Source organism: Uloborus diversus, chromosome 7 (assembly GCF_026930045.1).
Source record: "Uloborus diversus isolate 005 chromosome 7, Udiv.v.3.1, whole genome shotgun sequence".
NCBI lineage: Eukaryota > Metazoa > Arthropoda > Arachnida > Araneae > Uloboridae > Uloborus > Uloborus diversus.
Window position 1 is genome coordinate 4,653,111 of NC_072737.1, and position 21,611 is coordinate 4,674,721.

Consider the following 21,611-nt stretch of genomic DNA (forward strand, 5'->3'; position numbering starts at 1 on the left):
CGCGAGTTTTTCATGAGTAATGAATTTTTTAGTGCAGACAAATTCCTCGCCAGCAACATGATTTTTTTTTGGAAAATTAGTTGCCAAGCATTAGAATGGGCTTCGTTGACACTAAATTTTGGTTTTTTGAATAGACTTTCATCCCTTTAGCATCACTGCATTAGTCTAAAACAACGCTTTGCTTTAGTTTATACAAAACACCGCTCTGATTCTTAACTTTTTTCTTTTTTTTTTCTCCTTCATTCTACATAAAGAACGTTGATAAAATGGAATGGCTCCCAAACGCGCGGTTTCATTTTAAGTTGGTGAAAGCCGAAAGAAAAAGAGAAAGTTTCTGAGCATTAAAGAAAAGGTCAAGATTCTCGATATGATTGAACAATTAAAAAGTGCTTTGAAGGTAGCACGACGATTGGGTATGAGTGAATCTTCGATACGTTCCATTAAATTCAAGAAAAGGAAATCCGTAAAAGTTCAAAACTTAGCTTTAATACTGAAGCTGGCGGAGTAGTGTCTGGGGAGCAAAATACAAACAGAAGAGGGGTGTTCCCACACTGCATAAACCATCATCTTCATCATTTTAAAAACTATAATTAAGTTTACAATATCTACTGTTCAGTGCTATTATAATGCAGTTATGTACTTAATGTTAAGTGCCTTACTGTTTCAATTCATGTCTCTCATTAATTATTGATTTTGTGCATCATAACAGTAATTTATGTTAAATAGTAACGCTTTTTCTAAAATACAGTAAAAAGTCAGTTCTTTATAAAAGATACGGTAATATATTGTTGAGAAATGGTTTGAAACAATTTGAGGGGTGTTAACACATGTCTGAAATAATTGGGCATACTTAAAAAATTTCTAAACATACTTTGTTCCACAACGCGAAGTTTCGACTTGCGCGTCGGGACTCGACTGTAGCGTGCGATTCATACAGCAATGTCCTACCTTTTAAAAGAACTCGTGGTTAGCACAGTTGAGAAGATCGTAAATACCACGAGTTGAATTTGAAACTAATCAGCTAAAAAATCCATATCCTTGTGGTGAGTCGTAACGCTGAAAAAGAACTTAAACTTCAACTAAAATAACGGACTTTAACCTGCAACTCAAGTTAAGAACTTTAACTTCAACTCAAGCTAAGAGCTTTAACTTCAACTCAGGTTAAGAACTGTAACTCTCACTCAGCGGTGATGTTCAAAAACGGGTGCCGTTGCTCTGGTGCACTCGTGTCAGCTTGTCAGTTTCGCATCATGCTAGTTGATGAATTGCAAACTCTAGCACAAAAACGTTTGGCGACCACAACTTGCTGTTTTTAATTTAATAAATCTATTGAACTATTCGTTGCATATCAGTGGTACACGCAACATACTTATTGTAAACAAATTTCTGTACTCACCGCATTTATGCATGTAGTCGTGAAAGGCGAAGTCTTCCATATCGAAAATATAAGTCACTTCATTTTGGTCATTTTTACCAGTCTGAAAAAAAAAGGGGGGAAAAGCCCTTTCCAGCATCAGATTGTCAATTCGGTTTGAATACATTATATTTCAGCTGCAAATTCACTTACCTTTTCGTTTTCTTTCCTTGCAGTTGCAAGGTCCAGCTCCATGCAGTATGAAAAGTACAGACATTGTTCGTATCCCGTCAAAGACATTATGAAGCCTAAAAAGAATGAATAAGTAAAATAATAAAGAAATAATTTATAAGAGCAAACAAATAGAGTTTGTTCCCGTCACTGCAAGTATGGAGCATTAGCTAGTAAATAAAAGGAGATTGTAAAAAAGCAGTCGAAAACTTTGTACTATGGAATGAGTAAAAATGACAACAACGTGTATAAAGTACAAATAAAGTAGTAAATTAGAGTTAAAAACTCAGCAAACAGCTGTTTTGGGGCTGTCATGTGCAAGCCCCTTCATAAGTGCAAAAAAGAAGAACGAAAGGCTACACAATGTAGACCGAACGATAAATGAACAAAAAATGGAAGGAAGCAAAGTAAATAGACATGGAAACCGGAAACACATGCGTCATAGAACAGCAACGACACCTATAGTGCGGAAAAACGTCACAAACAGAAAAAAGTTTTTTAAAGATAAGATTTCCAAACACTGGGGAAAGGGGGAGTACTCGACAAATCATTAACTGTTGAAGTAGAATTTTTCCAAATGTAATAGGATTTCCAAAAATCTAAATCATAAATCGAGGAACACCCATGAATAACCTTGGCAGAAGAAAAATGGAAAGTATGATTGAAAGACCAACAGTGTTGTGCAATCGAGGAACGTTTTAAATCTTGCTTCTTGACATAATTTTCATGTTCCTTAATACGGAATTTAAGAGAACGTCGGGTCTGTCCTATGTATGTCATTTGACACAGACAAGAAATACTAAAAATGCCCCATCGGTCAAGTTTCGGAACCGGGGGTTTTAGTTGTGAAAATTTAAGTTTGCTGACAGGGGAAAATGCAACAGAAAAATTAAACTTTAAAAAAAATTCTTGCAATTTGAAGACTGATTCTTGGAAAAAAGGGCAAAACAACCAAATTAGAATACTTCATCTTAGACAGTGCTTGATTTTTATTAGTTGAATTGATAAGTTTACTGTGTATGGTGTCAATGATGTCCAATTGTAAACCCCCGATCCCGAAAAGTATTTCTTGTCTGTGTCAAATGACATACATAGGACAGACCCGACGTTCTCTTAAATTCCGTATTAAGGAACATGAAAATTATGTCAAGAAGCAAGATTTAAAACGTTCCTCGATTGCACAACACTGTTGGTCTTTCAATCATACTTTCCATTTTTCTTCTGTCAAGGTTATTCATGGGTGTTCCTCGATTTATGATTTAGATTTTTGGAAATCCTATTACATTTGGAAAAATTCTACTTCAACAGTTAATGATTTGTCGAGTACTCCCCCTTTCCCCAGTGTTTGGAAATCTTATCTTTAAAAAACTTTTTTCTGTTTGTGACGTTTTTCCGCAGTATAGGTGTCGTTGCTGTTCTGTGACGCATGTGTTTCCGGTTTCCATGTCTATTTACTTTGCTTCCTTCCATTTTTTGTTCATTTATCGTTCGGTCTACATTGTGTAGCCTTTCGTTCTTCTTTTTTGCACTGATGAAGAGGCTTGCATATGACAGCCCCGAAACAGCTGTTTGCTGAGTTTTTAACTCTAAATTACTAAGATAAATAAATACCTTTGTGCTGAATAGTAAAGTCAGACCAAACAACGTAAGTAGAAGCACAAATTTGTAAATTACAGTAGACACGTGTTTCGGCGTTACATAACTTTTCTTACAACTAAATAAATAGTTTATTGGTGTTTAGTATCCTAACCTTGATAATCCAGCCCAAAAGATACGTATCTAATAGGCGTTCCATCTTTAGCAATTCCAAACAAACAGGTCCTCTCATATTTTTCAGCCACCTGCAACAACAAAATGCGTTAAAATCATTAGATTCTCCATTTCTGTAATTAAAAGGAAGATTGCATTATTATCAACATCTGTAACGTAAGATTTTTTTCAAAGCTTCTCAGCAGAGCCATGCAAAAAAAGGGTAAGAGTCTAAGAGTGTAGAGTAAGCGTTGCTAAGTTCTTGAAATTTTACGAATACTCCAGTGGTGTGAAAATGGTTTTGTTTTAGAGGGGTAAGAGTCTAAGAGTGTAGAGTAAGCGTTGCTAAGTTCTTGAAATTTTACAAATACTCCAGTGGTGTGAAAATGGTTTTGTTTTAGAGGGGTAAGAGTCTAAGAGTGTAGAGTAAGCGTTGCTAAGTTCTTGAATTTTACGAATACTCCAGTGGCGTGAAAATGGTTTTGTTTTAGAAGGGTCGATATAACTAACAAGCTTGGCCTCTTCCTCGCTATTTTTTTTTTTTTTGAGCAATCACGATTGCTTATTGTTCTCACTTGACGGTTTTGATGTTCCTATGATTTTATTTTCCCACCGCCTCCCTCTGCAGCACCACCGTCGATCGGCCTCACGATGCTGCTCCTCTAGTGAAAACCGTCTCCAGGTTACGTCCATATCCAACATACACACGCATACATACACACACCTGCACACACACATATACACACACTCATACCTGCACACAGACACAAGTACACACGCACACACACATACACACACTCATGCCTGCACACAGACACAAGTACACACGCACACACACATACACACACTCATGCCTGCACACAGACAAACACCCACGTATACATACACACACTTACATACACACACACACTCGTGCCTGCATACAGACACAAACACACGCGCATATATACTTATACACACACACATATACCCACACACTCATACCTCGACATAAACACACACGCCTACATACAAACACACACTCGTGATTGCGAAAAACATAATTTGAATTCAAAATGCCATAATTCAAATCAATTTATCCTTTTTTTTTTTTTTTTTTTTTTTGTAAATTTGAATTTTTTTGTAGCGGGAAGCAACAGTGCCACATCTTTAATTTTTCTTAGGTGGAGCAAAGACTTGATACTGTTGACCTATTCATCTTCCTTCTAGGATAAGTATCATAAAGTTTTATGTATTTTTAAACGCAGAAAAGGGAAAAATTCATGAAAACTAAGATGAGTTAAATATTAAGAAATTCTTTTCATACAACCCAAATTTCGTAGAATGAAGCAAAATGGCACTAAAAGTTATGAGTTTTAAAACACTATTTTTAAATTATCACTGGTTACGTTAGAGGAAGGACAGAGGCAGGGAAGCATCAGTGGAAGTCCCTCCAAAAATTTTCGAAATTGAATTTCTAAAAACATCCTGTTGGTAAAACATAAAAATCGGACTAAAAAGGGAAACTGAAAATTTCCTTATGCTGGAATTTTTTTTACCAGCAATCACTAAATAAATTTTAAATGTAAAGAAGATAAAGCGTATTCAATTTAAATGGGATTTAGGTTAGGAGCTGGTATTTAAGTATTTATCATTTTGAAGTATTCGTGAACTCTTTTTTCGTAATTAATAGTCTTGAAGAAGAAAACTAGGTAATACTTCATCAAGACAGCACGAATATTAGATTTCATTTCGACTGAGCTTTCACTTAAGAAGTTTACAGCCATCGTTTAGAAAATGTTTCACCGAACTTTATACTGGCATCTAAATATGTCATACAAATATTCTTTTATTTTCTCTCTGTCATTTATTTATTTATTTTGATCGTTTTCTATTAAAGTCTATCAAAGTATCTATTAATATTGCATTTACCCTTTCCTGTCAAAAGAGGGGCATCGTCACTCTCAGATTCTGTGAGAAAGTAGGTAATTTGTTTTTTTTTTTTTTCCTTTTACAAAAAAGGAAGTATTGTATTCGCGAAAACATTTTCACTCAAAAATCGACCTTAATTTCCATTTTGCTCACCCCCAAATGAATGTTGAGTTTTTTTTTTTTTTTTTTTCAACTCGACCAAACGTGGGTAAGTGCCTAAGAACGTATAGACACGTGAAACATCCATAATGACGATTCCCGAGTTAATAACAACGAATTTTCTCGTGACGTCTTATGTATGTGCGTATGTATGTCACATAACTCAAGTACGGTACGCCCTAGAAAGTTGAAATTTGGTACGTAGACTTCTAGTGGGATCTAGTTGTGCATCTCCTCTTTTGGTTGCATTCAGTGTTTCTAAAGGGGTCTTTTGCCCCTTTTTGGAGGGAAATCATTGTTAATTTTGTTGTAAACTCAAGTGGGGCTATAATCTGGCGTACACTTGGCGATATATCGCCAGTCTTTTGGTCGCCAAGTTTTGTCACCAACTTGGCGAAAATTTGGCTTTTTTTTAAAATTTGGTTTCAATTTGGCCATTGTTGGTGATATTTAGAGAGGTAACCATTGAACCACATTAAAATTGCCAGAAATTGGGAAATAGCATTAAATTGGAGTAAAAGGAAGTCATGTGATGCACACATCAGTTCGTTTAATATTTAATTTGTAGAAATCAAAAAAATACGTATAAAAACATACCTCAGGTTTTACGTATGTTTCCAACATAGTTTTTACACCAAATATAGTTTTATTAGAGTCCACCTGGAAGAAAAATTATTCATTTTAGCAACGATTCTAAAGAAAAAATGATGCTATGTTTAGTAAAATATTTGAAATCTCTTAAGAAATACGAATACAAAGCAAATCCATAGATCAATTTCACCGTAATTTTAACAATTTGAAAAATTCACGTGAGAAAAAAATTGTACGAAATACGAATCTCGAGCAAGAGCTTTTGACTCTAATAAATAAGTACAGAATGTCTTCACATTAATCTTGTTCAAATCAATTATGTTTAAAACATTACAGCTGCGTATATCAACCAATTTTTTAAAAAAATATTTCAAATCAAGTAGAATCCTCATTTTTGCTGTTTGAATAAAATGATATGGTTGTACGTTTCAACTACACATTTTTATTGTTTTCGCACCAGTTTTCCGACCAGTAGTCATGTGTGGTAAAACCATTTTTACAACCTGACAGAAACAACTACAAAAAGATTTTCAGTGATATTATTAAAATTGACCCATATTAGTCATTTGAAATGAGTTGTGATCGACAGATAAAAATAATTATCTACCTATATAGCAGTAAGTTGCCACCCGTAAGCCAGGGCTCAGGCCTTGAACTACATGCAATATACCAGACAGCCCGGTTATCCCATCCAGGGGCTTCAGTTTCGTTCTTCTTAGAACTCATCAGTCTGGATTAGTGAATAACCGAGCTGGATGCAGATATCATCTCATTAAAGCTGAGAGTGCCAACAAACTGATAGATAAAGGAAATTTATCTCACCAGCGAGTGTCCGTAGCTTAGGGTGGAACGAAAAAAAAAATTTTTGATTTTCAATGGGCATTTCTTCTGGCGCAGTGCAGAAAAGTTGCCTTTTCATACAAACAAGATGTAAAAAAAATATGAAAAATATTGAAGCACGCCTTGAAGTGCCGCAAAGAGCATAAATCTTTGCAAAATTGCAATTTTTGCTACATTTTAAATTTTTTTTAAAAAATTTCAAATTTTTCTTTATGTTTCAAATGCTGTCGAAAAGCAATTTTTATGCTCAACAGGTCGCATAATAACTTTTTTTTTTGTTCGGATTATGTCTTGAGGTGCAGCAAGAGCAAAGTAAGTTTCGCAAAAACGCATTTTTTGCCGAATGCACTGGCATCTGGGAGCTTGAGTCATTGCAGCAGCGGATGTTTTAATGGGACGGGGCTGGTCAGCAGTGATTTGTGTGAGTGGGGCTAAGCTTAGATCAGGTGTCAATTTCTTTGTCGATTTGAGTTAGTGAGTAACGTAAAATTTCGTTAGTTGGTAAGATACTTCATTGCTGTGAGTTGTGATTGCTCAGTCTAAACAAGTGCAGACGAAACAAACATCAGAATGTCCTATTTTTGGAATCTTTAGCGATTTCAATGAAGTTTTACTACCTACTTACGAAGATGTAATGAAATGCTACTGTTTTATTAGACACGGCCTAAAAAGTGCGACTGGAAAAGATCTTTCTGTCAGTGAAAGATATATGACTTTTTAGTTTCCAGAATAGATTACATTTGGTCAAGAGCTTCTTTGAGACAACAGGAATAGAAGCCTAATGGATTCTTAGATGGTAAAACAAAAGAATCAAACGAATTTAAAGACAAAATAGGTCAACAGCTGGAAACCTGTTCTAATCTTCCTGTGGTTACTTGCTTACCTATTGAAAATAACCTTCTTTTTGAGAACATACAGGACATAAGTACCGATCACAAATATGTATTGGATATGTGTGTCACTATATCAAGTGGGACTTGCTCACTAGATTTATCTTCAAGGAACCTGGGAAAACTTCCCCACTCCAGATGACTTACATTTGCAAACCGTATATTTCGATTGTACGTGGCAACTAAAAATCCGGCTGAAAACCTCAAGACACTGACTCAGTACATTGTTAAAGTGTAGTGAAGTATAGTTTCCTTTATATAGGCGTGGCATTTCGCTAAAATTGTTTGAAACAAATAATAATACTGAAATATATTAATAGTAATAATAATTCATTCATACATTTTCAAGAAAGGATCCATTTATTGTACGGATCAAGTGGGCAATGCGTATTTTCCTGTGAGGTTTAACATCAAATTAAAACCTTCTCATACCTTACGGCTCTAAAAATTTATTTGAAAGTATCTCACATTCACGATATCTCTCTCATGATTTTAAGAACATTATAGAGCGGGTTATATAAAAAAAAATGGGTATTTTGATGCAACAGAAAATCTCCATTTGGCTATGTTATGCAAAGAGCGTAGAAATGTAAGAGAACTTGGATTAAGACGAGTGTTGAATGCAAGAACACAAAGCAGAGGCAAGGTTAAGAAGTTTAAAGTTCAACAAATAATTTTTTCTGCCAAAGATTACATCGATTTGAGCTCGGGGGGTGAAAATGAAATAACCAAACCCCCATTGGTAAAACATTTGTCTGGTGAATCCGTCAAAGTGAAATTTGTAAACCCCTAAGCGGCTCTTAAAAAGTATGGTTCAGTCGCAGGAGACGAAAAATTGACTCAAGAGTTATTTGGAAAAAAAGAGTTATTTGGTTCAAAAAAAGAAAAAAATAACACTTTAATGTATCAAAGAAGTAGACACAAACATCATACAGGCTTAACCATTTATTTACAATCATTAAAAATACTTTAAATGGTAAAAATGTAATAGTTAATGTCTTTTATAGTATACTAGTGATACACGCACGGCTTTGCCCGTTGTAGAAAAATTAAAAGGTCATTTGGTTTGCTTGTATATTTACAAATAATGTAAGAAGAATTTCTCGCCAATTGGCTTGCCCATGTTACAGTACCACGTTGTGACAACTTGGTAATTTACTCGCCCATCTTATAATTTTGCTCAGGTAAATGTGATTAAAATTGGAATAGAAAAAGAACCATGAAATTTCATGAAATTTGTGCCAAATTTCATGAAAATCGGCCGAACGGTCTAGGCGCGTCACAGAGATCCAGACAGAGATCTAGATCTCCAGACAGACTTTCATCTTTATTATTAGTAGAGATTATGATTTTTTTTAACTGTATTTTGTAATTAGTATCTTTTTCCTAATATAATGCTTAAAAAATGTTTTTACTGTCATATTTTGTGCCGTTATATACAGTAGGAAAGCATAAAAAGGAATTTCATTGTTAAATGGAAATTTCGGTTATTATCAAACTTTAAGCTCGTTGCGGCACCTAAAGATGTTGTAGTAAAGCAATGAAATTTCTTATGCTTCTTTTTAAACTTAAATGACAACTTTTCCCCCCTACGGCAAACCAAAAAAATTGAAAAAAAAATATAAGGTCATTTCGTCGTACACTGTTCGCACGAATCTAGCAGTAACTGTTACTGTTAAATACCTAAACTGATGAGTTCTAATATGAACGAAACTGCATATATCTACCTTTAATTTACCAGAAGATTACGCACTAAATGTTATTATCTGGTTAACGCAAGGTCCATTTAAAAAAATGTTTAGTACCCGAGAAAATAAAACAAAAGTTGTGAATAAAACAAAACTTGTTTTATAGAGTAGAAAGTTTATTTTTTCTTCTTTCTTCTTTTTTAGGTAATTGTTTGTAAGAGATGATATAGAAAATATTTTACCAAGTATATTGGAAAGATCCGGAAGTTCAATAAAAATTTATACCTTTATATTTTTATCGAAAAATGTTAAAAAATTTAAACAGCATAAATTATAAACACTTGTATAATTTAAAGTATTTTTCTAACTAGAACTATGCGCCTCTTCCAAAGACTAGGTCGTAAAGTTCTATGAGTATGTACAGGACGTCCAGAATAAAAAATCCAGATTTTTAGGAAATATTTAGTAATGCTCTAAAACTTAAGAAATGTATTCAAAGGTAGAGAAAAGTTAAAAGTACTCTTTTGAGTTGTAAGAAAACATGAAGCTCTTTGAGAAAGACAAGCTAATTAACCGACCAAAGCTAATGGGTGTAAAGAAGCTAATCGTAAGACAGTAGACTAAACCAGTAACTCCAATACATCGACGACATTTTAGGAAATAATAAAAACATGTTGAGCTTACGTTATGTGGTTAACGGTTTTAATACATTGAATTTCTCCATTAGTAGGTGTAGCTTGACAACAGAGAGATGGTAGATGAACTGGAAGTGGAAATGGGTCACTTCATTTTGCAATCAATAGGATCAGCGTGATTGCGCGAGTAGTAAAAATTTCACCGCTTGTGCATTCTCGCTGATCCTTCTTATTGCAAAATAAAGAGTTATGTTTCCCCTTCCTGATCATTTGCCATCTCTTCGTGGTTAAGCATTTTGGCGTTACTTTTTTTTTTGGTTCTGATACAGCTTGAAATAATAACTAAGTTCAGAAACAAAACTTATTTTTGGCGACATGTAAAGTTACGGTTTACTAGCTAAACCATCAAATTGTTTTTTAAGAGCATTCTTGTATCGACTTAAAATATTTGAAGTTTGTTATAGCAGGGAGGATTTTAGGGTCATTTAAGTAAAATATATTTTGAACTTGAACGTGAGTCTCTTAAAGTGCTTTTTTATTCCTCTACTGGAAATTACGATTCGAAAACTTTTCATTCGTAATGAAGAAAAATTCTAAAAAAAAACTTCGTTCACTAACACTCTTATGTTCTTTATGTCTATTGCGTATTAGAAAAAAAGGAACTCTTTTGCGAAAAAAAAAAAAAGCTTCTAAATATTAAAGAAAGGGCAGAAAATACTGAAGTAAAAGCAAAACTTTGCACATCCAAAGTTTTGATTTAATGTAATTTAATTTCAATAAATGTTTGTTAAGCAAATGTAAACCTAAGTTAAAACTTACAAGGATAAAAAAAATATTAAATACATTTAATTCCTCATAAAGTAAGAGTAATAAAACAGTAAGTAATAAAATTTACGATAAGATCAAAACCTTTTGTTCTTTTGTAGGAAACCTTCAACCTGACATAGATTTTAATTAAAATATTAAATACTTCATGAAAAAAAAATTCTGAGTCCATGCATGCAGTATTTTTAACATAATTTCTTAGAAAGAAATCAGCTGAAAATGGTATTTATTTTTCCACTCACCTCTCGAAAATTATATTCCGCCTTTTTCAGATTGTAATTTCGAGCTGAAAAAGAGAAAAATTTGATGAACAGCGAAACCTGTGTGAGTTGACTACTTGCGGTGCACTACTTTAGTAGTCAACTTAAATAGGTGGTCAACTTATAGAGTTTGAATTATATGATATAGATCTAATTATGTGCCTGAAAATAGCGGTCATCTTAGACAGGTGGTCAACTTACAAGGGTGGTCAACTTTACAGGTTTTACTGTATTAAAAAGTAAAAAGAAATCAATACCTTATTGATAAACCAGAAACATATTAAGCTGTAAGTTAGTACCGCAAGTCAGAGCAAAGGCTTTTACAGTAAAACCTGTAAAGTTGACCACCCTTGTAAGTTGATCAAATGTCTAAGCTCACCGCTATTTTCAGACACATAATTAGATCTGTATCATATAATTAAACCTCTATAAGTTGACCACCTGTTTAAGTTGACTACTAAAATAGTGATCGCAAGTGGTCAATTTACATAGGTTTCACTGTACATGATTATTCAGGGCTGATGAGACGAAAACAGGGCCATATTGTAGTCTTTGCGGTAAACCCCTGAATACATAGCTTAAGTAGCGACACACTCAACCGTCCGCCATCTTGTATCTTTCCGCGGCCTTTTAACTTATCTCGACAATGGAGAATTCCTGAAAGTTTGGTTCTTGAAAAGTCTCTTTTATTGATCGATGTTTACATATTTCTAATCGTAACTTACATGCTTAACAACATCGATGATTTGCTGTCGATGTAACATTTCTAGTAAATAGCCTTTATTTTCATCAGTTTGTTAAAATTCATATTAAATTTTAAAAAGGAGTATCTGAGCTCTCGTGAAGTCCCATGTAAATTATACCCCGTATGAAGATGATTGTTATTGCTATATATTATTATTATTATTATTGTTGTTGTTATTTTTACTAATAATAACAATAATGTAAAAACTATAAAACCACTAATAATAATGATAAGTACTATTATTACGAGAAAAACGACACATAATATCTGCTCTCTAGTATCTTATCTTCAAGGTTGAAAGCTATAGCTTGATGTAGAATAGACAAATATTTTGCACTGCTAACAAATATGAAATTATTTTTCTGAAATCTAAAATGAATCAAGATGGATTGTTGGATGAATTAATTGGATTGGACTGAAAGTCAATAAAGGTGCATTTAAATCTTACCTCTCAACCATTTGAGCAGAATAGCATCTGTGTGGTCCGGAGTCAAAATGTCAAACACATTCTCCCTAAACTAGAGTATAAAACGGTCATTAAGATGCAAGATTCAAACATATAACACATAGTAATTAATATTTAGATCGAACTATTGATATTTAACACATCCTCAAAATCTTTGTTTATATATTATGGTGGTATTGGTTGTATTCATCATTAAGGGGGTCGGGGACAAATTTTGAAAACATGTTTATTAAACAGTTTAGAGTTATGAATTTTTTTGCACTGATTCACCACCTATTTAATAAGCAAAATCATGACATAAATATCGAAAAAAAAAATTTAATTTTTTTAAATGGGATTGTTTTAAATGCGCTAAAACTCAAAATATTCTTCGTAAATTTTCAAATTCTTTTCAAAAACTTATGCACGAATATGTAAGCTTTAATTTTTATTCGGCGATTCAAAAAATATTAATTCAATAGGATATAGAAAATATTTGAAGAAAAATTTGAAGATCCTTTTTTTTTTAATCATATTTTTTGAAGTAAACTTTTTTTTTTATTTTGCCGAGTAAAAATGAAAGTAAACTGTTTGAAAAAGATATAATCCAAATTTCATTACTTTATAATTATCATTTCTTGTCTTATAAGAGTTTTAATGGGAAAAAAACGGGAAAAATTGCATCATGGAGAAAAACGCGTTTAATGTAAAGTTAAATATAATATTAAATGCATGCAACAAAAATAATTATATCTTTCGTTCCAGTTAATATAAAAACAAGATTCAAACGTCCTTTTAAGTACAAAAAAAACGTTTAAAGTTAAATATAATATTAAATGCATGCAGCAAAAATAATTATATCTTTCGTTCCAGTTAATATAAAAACAAGATTCAAACGTCCTTTTAAGTACAAAAAAACTTTTTTTTTTTTTTTTACACGATATAAAAAAAAAAATTGCTAAACTTGACAAGTTTTATGTCCCGGACACCCTTAACAGACCAAGTGCATTCAATAAAAGCTAGCATCCTTTTTTTTTATTTTTGTTCATTTGGCTCTTTTTTTAAACGATCATATTATCTACATCTTATATTCAATAGAACATTCATAACAAGCATTGTTATTACGAAATGGAAAGATTGGGGACCGCAGATTGGACGCCGTTGATTAGGCGCCGGGAACATTGGGCACCGAGCATATCGAGTGCCGGGAACATTGGACCCAATGTGCTCGACGCCCAATGTTACCGGCGTCCAATGTTCCTGGCACCCAATATGCCCGGCGCCCAATGTTCCCGGTGCCCAAAATGCCCGGCACCCGATGTGCTCGTCACCCAATTTTCCCGGTACCCAATATGCCCCGCACCCAATGTTCTCGGCACCCAATGTTCCCGGCGCCCAAAATGCTGTGCGCCCAATGTTCCCGGCGTCCAATGTGCCCTGCGCCCAATGTTTCCAGTGACAAATGTTCCCGGCGCCCAATTGATGGCGCCCAATCTGTGGCAGTTAATCTTCCTAGACCGTTGTTATAAATACAAAAGTTGGCGACAAGTAAAACAGGCTCTGAACCCAGCCAGGCTGATTATGGTCAATATATCGGTACCCGTTTGGGATTAAAAGCACTTTCAAAATTTTGACCCCATTTCAAGAACTGCTGAGTCTATTAAACTTATCTAATTACCTATAAGACAACCTTTTTAATTAGCAATTTTTACAACTATACTTTAAAGTGGAATTTTTGAGAAATAATTCAAAATACAATTTGAAACAAATTCTAACAGTGTTACTTTATTGCTATTTCTGACAAACATTCCGAAATAGTTATTACTTCTTAAACAGCTCTAATACGGTTTAGAACTATTTCAAGCATCATTTACCTGCTTTAGCAAGTCAGCAACATTTTCTGGCGTATCCATATTGAGATTTCTTTTCCTGAAATAAATAAATTTTTAAAAAATGGCATGAATCTTCTGTAAAATGAACATAAATAAACATGTAAATGCGAGGTAATGTCATAGTATTGATGTTATAAAGATCTGTTAACATTTTTTGCCTTGCTGTTTTGTCGGGTATACGAAACTGAGATTTCATCAAAAAAGAAGTCCGAATCCTAGTATATCTCGTCACCATTAGTTCTCGGTTTCGAGTTAAGCCCGTTGCAGATCGATCACGATTCTAGCTGACAATTTATTCCAGTTCACAAAATGCAGGACCGTAAAAATGTTTAGGTCCTGAGGTTTTCTTTTTAAAATCGTAACCTATAGGTGTTCTAATGCGAAAATATCTCGGGTAGACATGTTAAAACTTGCGCGAAAAAATTTCACAGGCTATCAAAGATGGCGGCCATTTTGGTTCACTTGCTCATTATGTATTTTGCAAAAAAACAACCAACAAATTCTGTTTTTAACTGAAGCTTGATTGGTGTAGGAAGTCAGTTAATAAATGTACTTTGTCATAAAAGTACATTTTGTTGCCATTTTCGAATTAGTCCTCAAAATGTTTTCACTTATTTTGCAGTATTATTTGCAATATAACTGGTTGCTGAAGAATGTTACCGGTGAGGGAGCTAAAATAAATAATGAACATTTAAAAATGTGTATAATTTTAGAATTTTTATCTTCGGAAGAGTGGGAGAAAAGCCAATACGTTAATCAAAGTCACGGCAATGCTAGAATTTTCTTTGGTTCTAAAAATTAAATTACTCTACCAGTTGCTAATTCAAGGAAATTATCATTCAATAAAAATACTGCCAACCAAACGATTTAAAACTGTGAAACCTTTTGCGTAAATTAATGTTTTTATTGTGGGATCGTCTTCTGCCAAAACAACTGTTTTCACTATGCTGTCAAATAATAACAGATTTTTTTTAAAGCACTTTTCATAATGCACTCAAAAGGACAAAATAGCTTTTCAGAAAGGACAACTTAAGAATTCCTGTAGTTTTCGAAAATTCCAAGAAAATGACACCACAAACGAAGAAAAGTACGGCTCAAGTCATGAAAAGAATTTATTTATCATTATCTAGTTTTCAATCATAACTTTGAGTGTTGAAACATTCATATTTTTCTTAATGGGAAAGTTTGGTACGAAATGGCTTGAGCAGCACTTTTCCTTGTTTTTGGAGTCATTTTCTTGGAATTTTCGACAACTACAGGAATTCTTAAATTGTCCTTTCTGACCCAGAAAAGTTATTTTGTCCTTTTGAGTGCATTTTGAAAAGTGCTTGGTATTTTTTAAAAAACTCTGTTATTTTATTATTTTTATTGTAAATGTATTTCAGAAATAGAATAATTTTATCACCCTATTTTTCATATAAATGCTCGGTGCTAAAAGGGAAAAAACCTACATACGTGCTTAAAACTTTAAGCACTTGGCACTAAAATTTAACCCTTGTTCCACTCTAGGATTTAAGCTTGTTACTTTCATGCTTGCTTCAGAGAAGCCTTGAATCAAAATTTTCATTATGACTGCTCTTAACGTTACTGTTGCAAGGCAACAAAATTTGTAACAATGGGTTTTATTTATAAACATTAAATAGGGAAATTACACGAAATTTGCTGTTTTCCATCCTAACTGAAATAATAATTTTATTTTAGAATTTTAATTTTTCAGCGCTAAGTTGTACCTTAAGATTAAGTAAATAATTTAGTGAAATTCCGAAGTCACTAAGTGGTCTAGTTGCAGAGATATAGGCAAAACCAGGCCTCAGATTTCTCGGTGACAATCAGGCCAAGTATAATAAAAGTGCTTAAAAAGATTCCATTGCTACAAAATCTTTTTGTCTCATGTTTTAGTCTTTAGTGTTACCTGAAGATAACTGGCGAAACCTGCGCACTTTTCTTCACAGATCTGTAATGCCTTAAATGTAAACACGACATGTCTGATTTTTCAAAAATGGGAAACAATAGATATGCAAACTTTGCTACATGAAGCGTCAAATTTGTTAAGAATAATATCAGTATTTATTCTAGTAACTATACATCTTTATCTTTATTACTAATAATAAAGCTCAAAGCCTCTCTGTCAGGATGTCTAGATGTCTGGATCTTTGTGACGCGCATAGCGTCTAGACCGTTCTGTCGATTTTTATGAAATTTGGCACAAAGTTAGCTTGTAGCATGGGGGTGTGCACCTCGAAGCGATTTTTCGGAAATTCGATTTTGTTCTTTATCTGTTTTAATTTTAAGAACATTTTCCGGAGCAAAATTATCATAAGATGGACGAGTAAATTACGAAATTATCATGACGTGGCATGGGAGAGCGAATGAACATAGCCAATTGGCGAGAAATGCATCATCCATTATTTGTAAATATACAGGCGAACCAAATGACCTTTTAATTTTCTACTACGGGCCGTGCGGGTACCACTAGTAGGTAATAAACATAGCTGAAAAATCCCAGAAACCAACGAAAATTAATCACAAAACTCAAGTAAGGGATGTCGTATAGGATATTCATATTATTACTACTTTTTTTTTTGAGCAATCACGATTGCTTATTGTTCTCACTTGACTGTTTTTGACGTTCCTTTGAGTTTTCCCACCGCCACCCTCCATGCTGCACCTCTAGCGAAAGCCGTCTCCAGGTTGCGTCACTTACTTGCCTACACACACACACGCATACACATACACCTACACACACATACACAAACACATACAAACACATATACACACGCATACACACATACAAACACATATACACACGCATACATACAGACATCCACACATACACACACAAAAACATACACAACTACCCACACATTCATGCCTGCACACAGACACAAACACACATGCCTACACACACATACATATAACCCCTACACACAAACACACATACCCCACACACAAACACACACGCCTATATACACACACTCGTGATTGCGAAAAACATAGTTTGAATTCAAGATGTCAAAATTCAAATTATTATTTTTTTTTTTTTTTAACGTGGACGAACAAAAAAAAAATCTCTGTTGAGCGATTTTTCGCTCACGATTTGAGTCAATTTTTCCTGCCAGACCACCGGTTGAGAATGTCTGCTCAAAAGTATCTATGAGCACCTAATAGGAAGAATCCTCTGTGTGCCCATTGATTTTCTGTCCCCTCCATTTTTTCTTCTTATAACTCCAATATGAACACAATGGAACAGACAAGAAAATGTCTTGAACTGAAGTTTTTACCGCTGATTAGTCGATTAATTTCTTCAAATCGTGATTTATCACATGTTTCTATAAATAGTGTGAAAAAGCTAAGCAATGAAAATATTAAAAATTAAAACTTATTATCATCATTTATTTATTAATGAATTTTTCAGGTGTTTCAGATCATGAAAATTGTCTTCGAAAGATCTAAGGGTAACCTCACAACTGAATCGCTTTCAGGCTGAAAGATTCTATTTTCAGGAGAGAAAAAAAAGGTGAATACGAGACTTATTAAGTATATTTATGTTTTTACTTCCTTTTAGAAAAAAGGAAGTATTGTATTCGTGAAAAAAATTTCACTCAAAAATCGACCTTAATTTCCATTTTGTTTTCATAACATTTTTTATTACTGATCCACTCCTATTAGTCATAGCGTGATGTTTTATAGCCTATAGCCTTCCTCAATCAATGGACTATTCAACACAAAAAGAGTTTTTCAATTCAAACCAGCAGTTCCTGAGATTAGCGCGGTCAAACAAACAAACTCTACTGCTTTATATTATTAGTATAAATAGATAAACGAAACGCTTCAGAAACCGCCTATTCCTGTTAACAAGTTAAGTACATAAGATTAATAAAATTAAAATTAACTAAAACCAAATCAAATTGTTTACTTAGTGTTCTTTTCAAACAGCAATTGAATAAAATATCCTGATTTAAGCTAAGAAAAATCTTTACATGGTATTCATGTTCTGTAATTAAATTTACTTAAAAGCCTTGTCAATAATACTAGTAAATAAATTTAAATTTACCTCTTTCAGGGCCCTAATCCAGAAAAAAAAATCAGTACCATCCTACTTCGGAATGACGTCATAACCGTTTTCACATGGAAATTCCACAACTAAAGATGGTTAGAGTAAAACCTCTGTAAGAGGACAGGCCGACTTATCCAACATTTTGGTTCCATGACAGCTTTGGATCCAACCCTGTTTCTAGTACTTATAATTGGGTTGTTTCCTTCAGTCAAAAGTAGTGCTTTTAGTCACTGAAATTGATAGAATAAGCACAAAAAAAAAACATGGACCCGGAAAATTCTTTTATTTTCCCAACAGTTATTTTTTAATTAATTTTTTTAAATTTCTGATTTTTCAAACAAGGCGTGGGCTTGATGACGTCACAAATGATGCACTATGGCGCATCTTTTTACCGCATTTCCACGTTATGATAATCAAGCAGCGAATTTAAATTGCGCTCAACGCTTGCTATCAACCCTTTCATTGCCAATACACGTGAGTAAAGATGCGAATTAATTTTTTTTTTTCTGCGAACGGCAACACAGAATGGCATTTCATCATTTGTGATGTCATCGGCAAGAAATGTAAACAATGAAAGATCACCGATTTAAGTTTTTTTTTTATTTTAAATATTTAACTTAAACAAATTATTTTAAAAATGGTTAGATTCTATGTTTTTAAGCATGTTCTTTCAGAAAAAAATACTTTTAAAATATTGGAAACGACCCCATTACGTTATAATATTCGCTAGTTGCTATGACTTAAAAAAATTGATGATAAGTTGAGCAAAATATCCCTAAGGGTAAATTTAGAAAGTTAACATAGTTTACAAGTTCAATAAAAGAGCATGGGGAAATGTTTACTGTAATGAACCTCCTTTTTACACCTTACTTGTTTTTAATTTATATTATTTAAATCTTCTTCCCCATTTACAGAATCAAAAATTCCAACATCCATCAGGTAATACATCTATAGCTAGGGCACCAGTTTTCTGCAACGAGGCTTTAGTACAAATACTAATTTTGCTACCCGACAATTTTGGAACCGAAATGTCGGATAAGTCAGCTCGGTATAACTTTGATATACCCCCCCCCCCCCCAAAAAAAAAAAAAAAAAAAAAAAAAATATGCGCCAAATATGGCACTGCTACGGACTTTTTAGTGTTGCTGTTTCTTATTTTGGTTTTGCCAATTTAAGTTTTTTTCAGCTTTTAGGTTTTTGCTGTTGCCAAATTTAGTATTTTCTTGTATTTTGTATCATTTTTTGAGTTTTTTAAAAAAAGTTTTGTGAAAAAAAAAAGGCTCCAAAAACAGGTATTTCCCTTGGCAAGAAAAAAAAAAGTCGCCAAATTTCCGATTTGGGGGGGGTATATCAAAGTAGTTCCGTCAGCTCTTCTTATATAGTAGTGGCCTTAGGTTAGAGGTGTCGCAATTGATCAAGGTTAGCCTTGAACTTTTATTTTTGAACTTTTCCTTCCGTCCACCGCTTTTCGGACCTGAAGTGAACTGAGGGAGATAAAAATAAATAGAATCGATGGAACACCGAAAATGATTTTAATACAGTCCGATTTGTAAAGCTTGTTATTTGAAGTTGTAAATATTTGTTATTATATTGCATTTTTTCGTTTAGATAGTACTGTGAATTTTTTTAGTCAATTTTAATAACTCTCTATGCAGTTAGAGATGCAAACGCACAGAAAGAATCGGCAAATGGTAAGATTTTTGGAACTACTTTGATATACCCCCCCCCCCAATCAGAAATTTGGCGACTTTTTTTTCTCGCCAAGCAAAAAAATTAATGAAATCCAAAAATTGTTGCCACAAAACTTTAAAAAAAAACTCAAAAATGGTACAAAATACAAGAAAATACTAAATTTGGCAATCAGCAAAAACCTAAAAGTTGAAAAAAACCTAAATTGGCAACACCAAAATAAGAAACAGCAACCCTAAAAAGTCCGTAGGGAGTGCCAGATTTGGCGCGTAATTTTTGGGGGGGGGTATATCAAAGTTATACCAGATTTTTACCTATAATTTAAACTTCAAGATACCGATTAGTACAAGAGGGGGGGGGGGGGTATGATGTCAGCAGAATTCTAGGAACTAATTTGATATATCCCCCAAATCGGAAATTTGGTGACTTTTTTTTTTCTCGCCAAGCAAAATATCTGTTTTTGGCGCCTTTTTTTTCCGAATGAATGAAATAGCGCTAAAACATATATGAAATCCAAAAATTGTTGCCACAAAACTTGTTTAAAAAAAACCTCAAAAAATGGTACAAAATACAAGAAAATACTAAATTTGGCAACAGTAAAGACCTAAAAGCTGAAAAAAACCTAAATTGGCAACACCAAAATAAGGAACAGCAACCCTAAAAAGTCCGTAGAGAGTGCCAGATTTCGCGCGTAATTTTTGAGGGGGTACATCAAAGTTATACCGAATTCTAAAGGTTTTTTTCTTGAATAAGGCCGATAAATTTTAAGAAATTTCTTTTGAAGATGTAGAAGCCAGAAAATAAACGTCCCTCAAGCTCTTTCAGAGTAAGTAGCTCTGGTTGAAGATAAAAGTAACAAAATGACGAGTGAAATACGTACCAACAATTTTCAATTTTCCAATACGGTGAATAACATATCCTAATGGAATGAAGTAATCTCCTAGAAATGTTTGACTTCTGTTTGTAGTATTGGTCAAACTTCAAACTTTTCGCCCCGTCTTCTGTCCCCCTCCCTTTTTCTTTTTATCTCTTCAATATGAACACAATGGAACAGATAAGAAAATGTCTTGAATTGAAGATTTTACTGCTGATTAGTCGATTAATTTCTTCAAATCGTAATTTATCACATGTTTCTATAAATAGTATGAAAAAGCTAAGCAATGATAATATTAAAAATTAAAACTTATTATCGTCATTCATTTATTAATGAATGGGGTCGTTTCCAAAATTTTTAAAGTATTTTTTTCTGAAAGAGCATGCTTAAAAACATAGAATCTGACCATTTTTTAAATAAATTCTTTAAGTTTAATATTTTTAAAAAATTACTTAAATCGTGCTCTTTTATCGTTTAAAACTTCTGCCGAAGACATCACAAATAATGAAATGCCATTCAGTGTTGCCATTCACGGTCCAAAATATTTGAATCGCATCTTTACTCACGTGTATTGACAACGATAGCTTTGATATCAAGAGTAGTGCGTAATTGTAATTCGCTTCTTGATTATCATAACGTGGAAATGCGGTAGAAAGATTCGCCATAGTGCATTATTTGTGACGTCATAAAGACTACGCCTTGTTTGAAGAATCGGACAATTTAAACTAGTATGTTGTGGCCATCACGAAACTTTCTTCCATATTACTTTTTTTTTT

The 21,611-nt window shown here is 33.5% G+C and overlaps 1 long non-coding RNA gene across 1 annotated transcript; it reads right to left on the reverse strand.

Moving 5' to 3' along the window:
- Positions 1 to 1,421: 1,421 nt before the first annotated feature.
- On the reverse strand, positions 1,422 to 3,420 carry LOC129226017 (uncharacterized). The gene is made up of 3 exons (XR_008580762.1): positions 3,336 to 3,420; positions 1,568 to 1,662; positions 1,422 to 1,478 (listed from the first exon to the last, which is right to left on the reverse strand). It is a non-coding gene; the product is annotated as an uncharacterized LOC129226017 (long non-coding RNA).
- Positions 3,421 to 21,611: the final 18,191 nt, after the last annotated feature.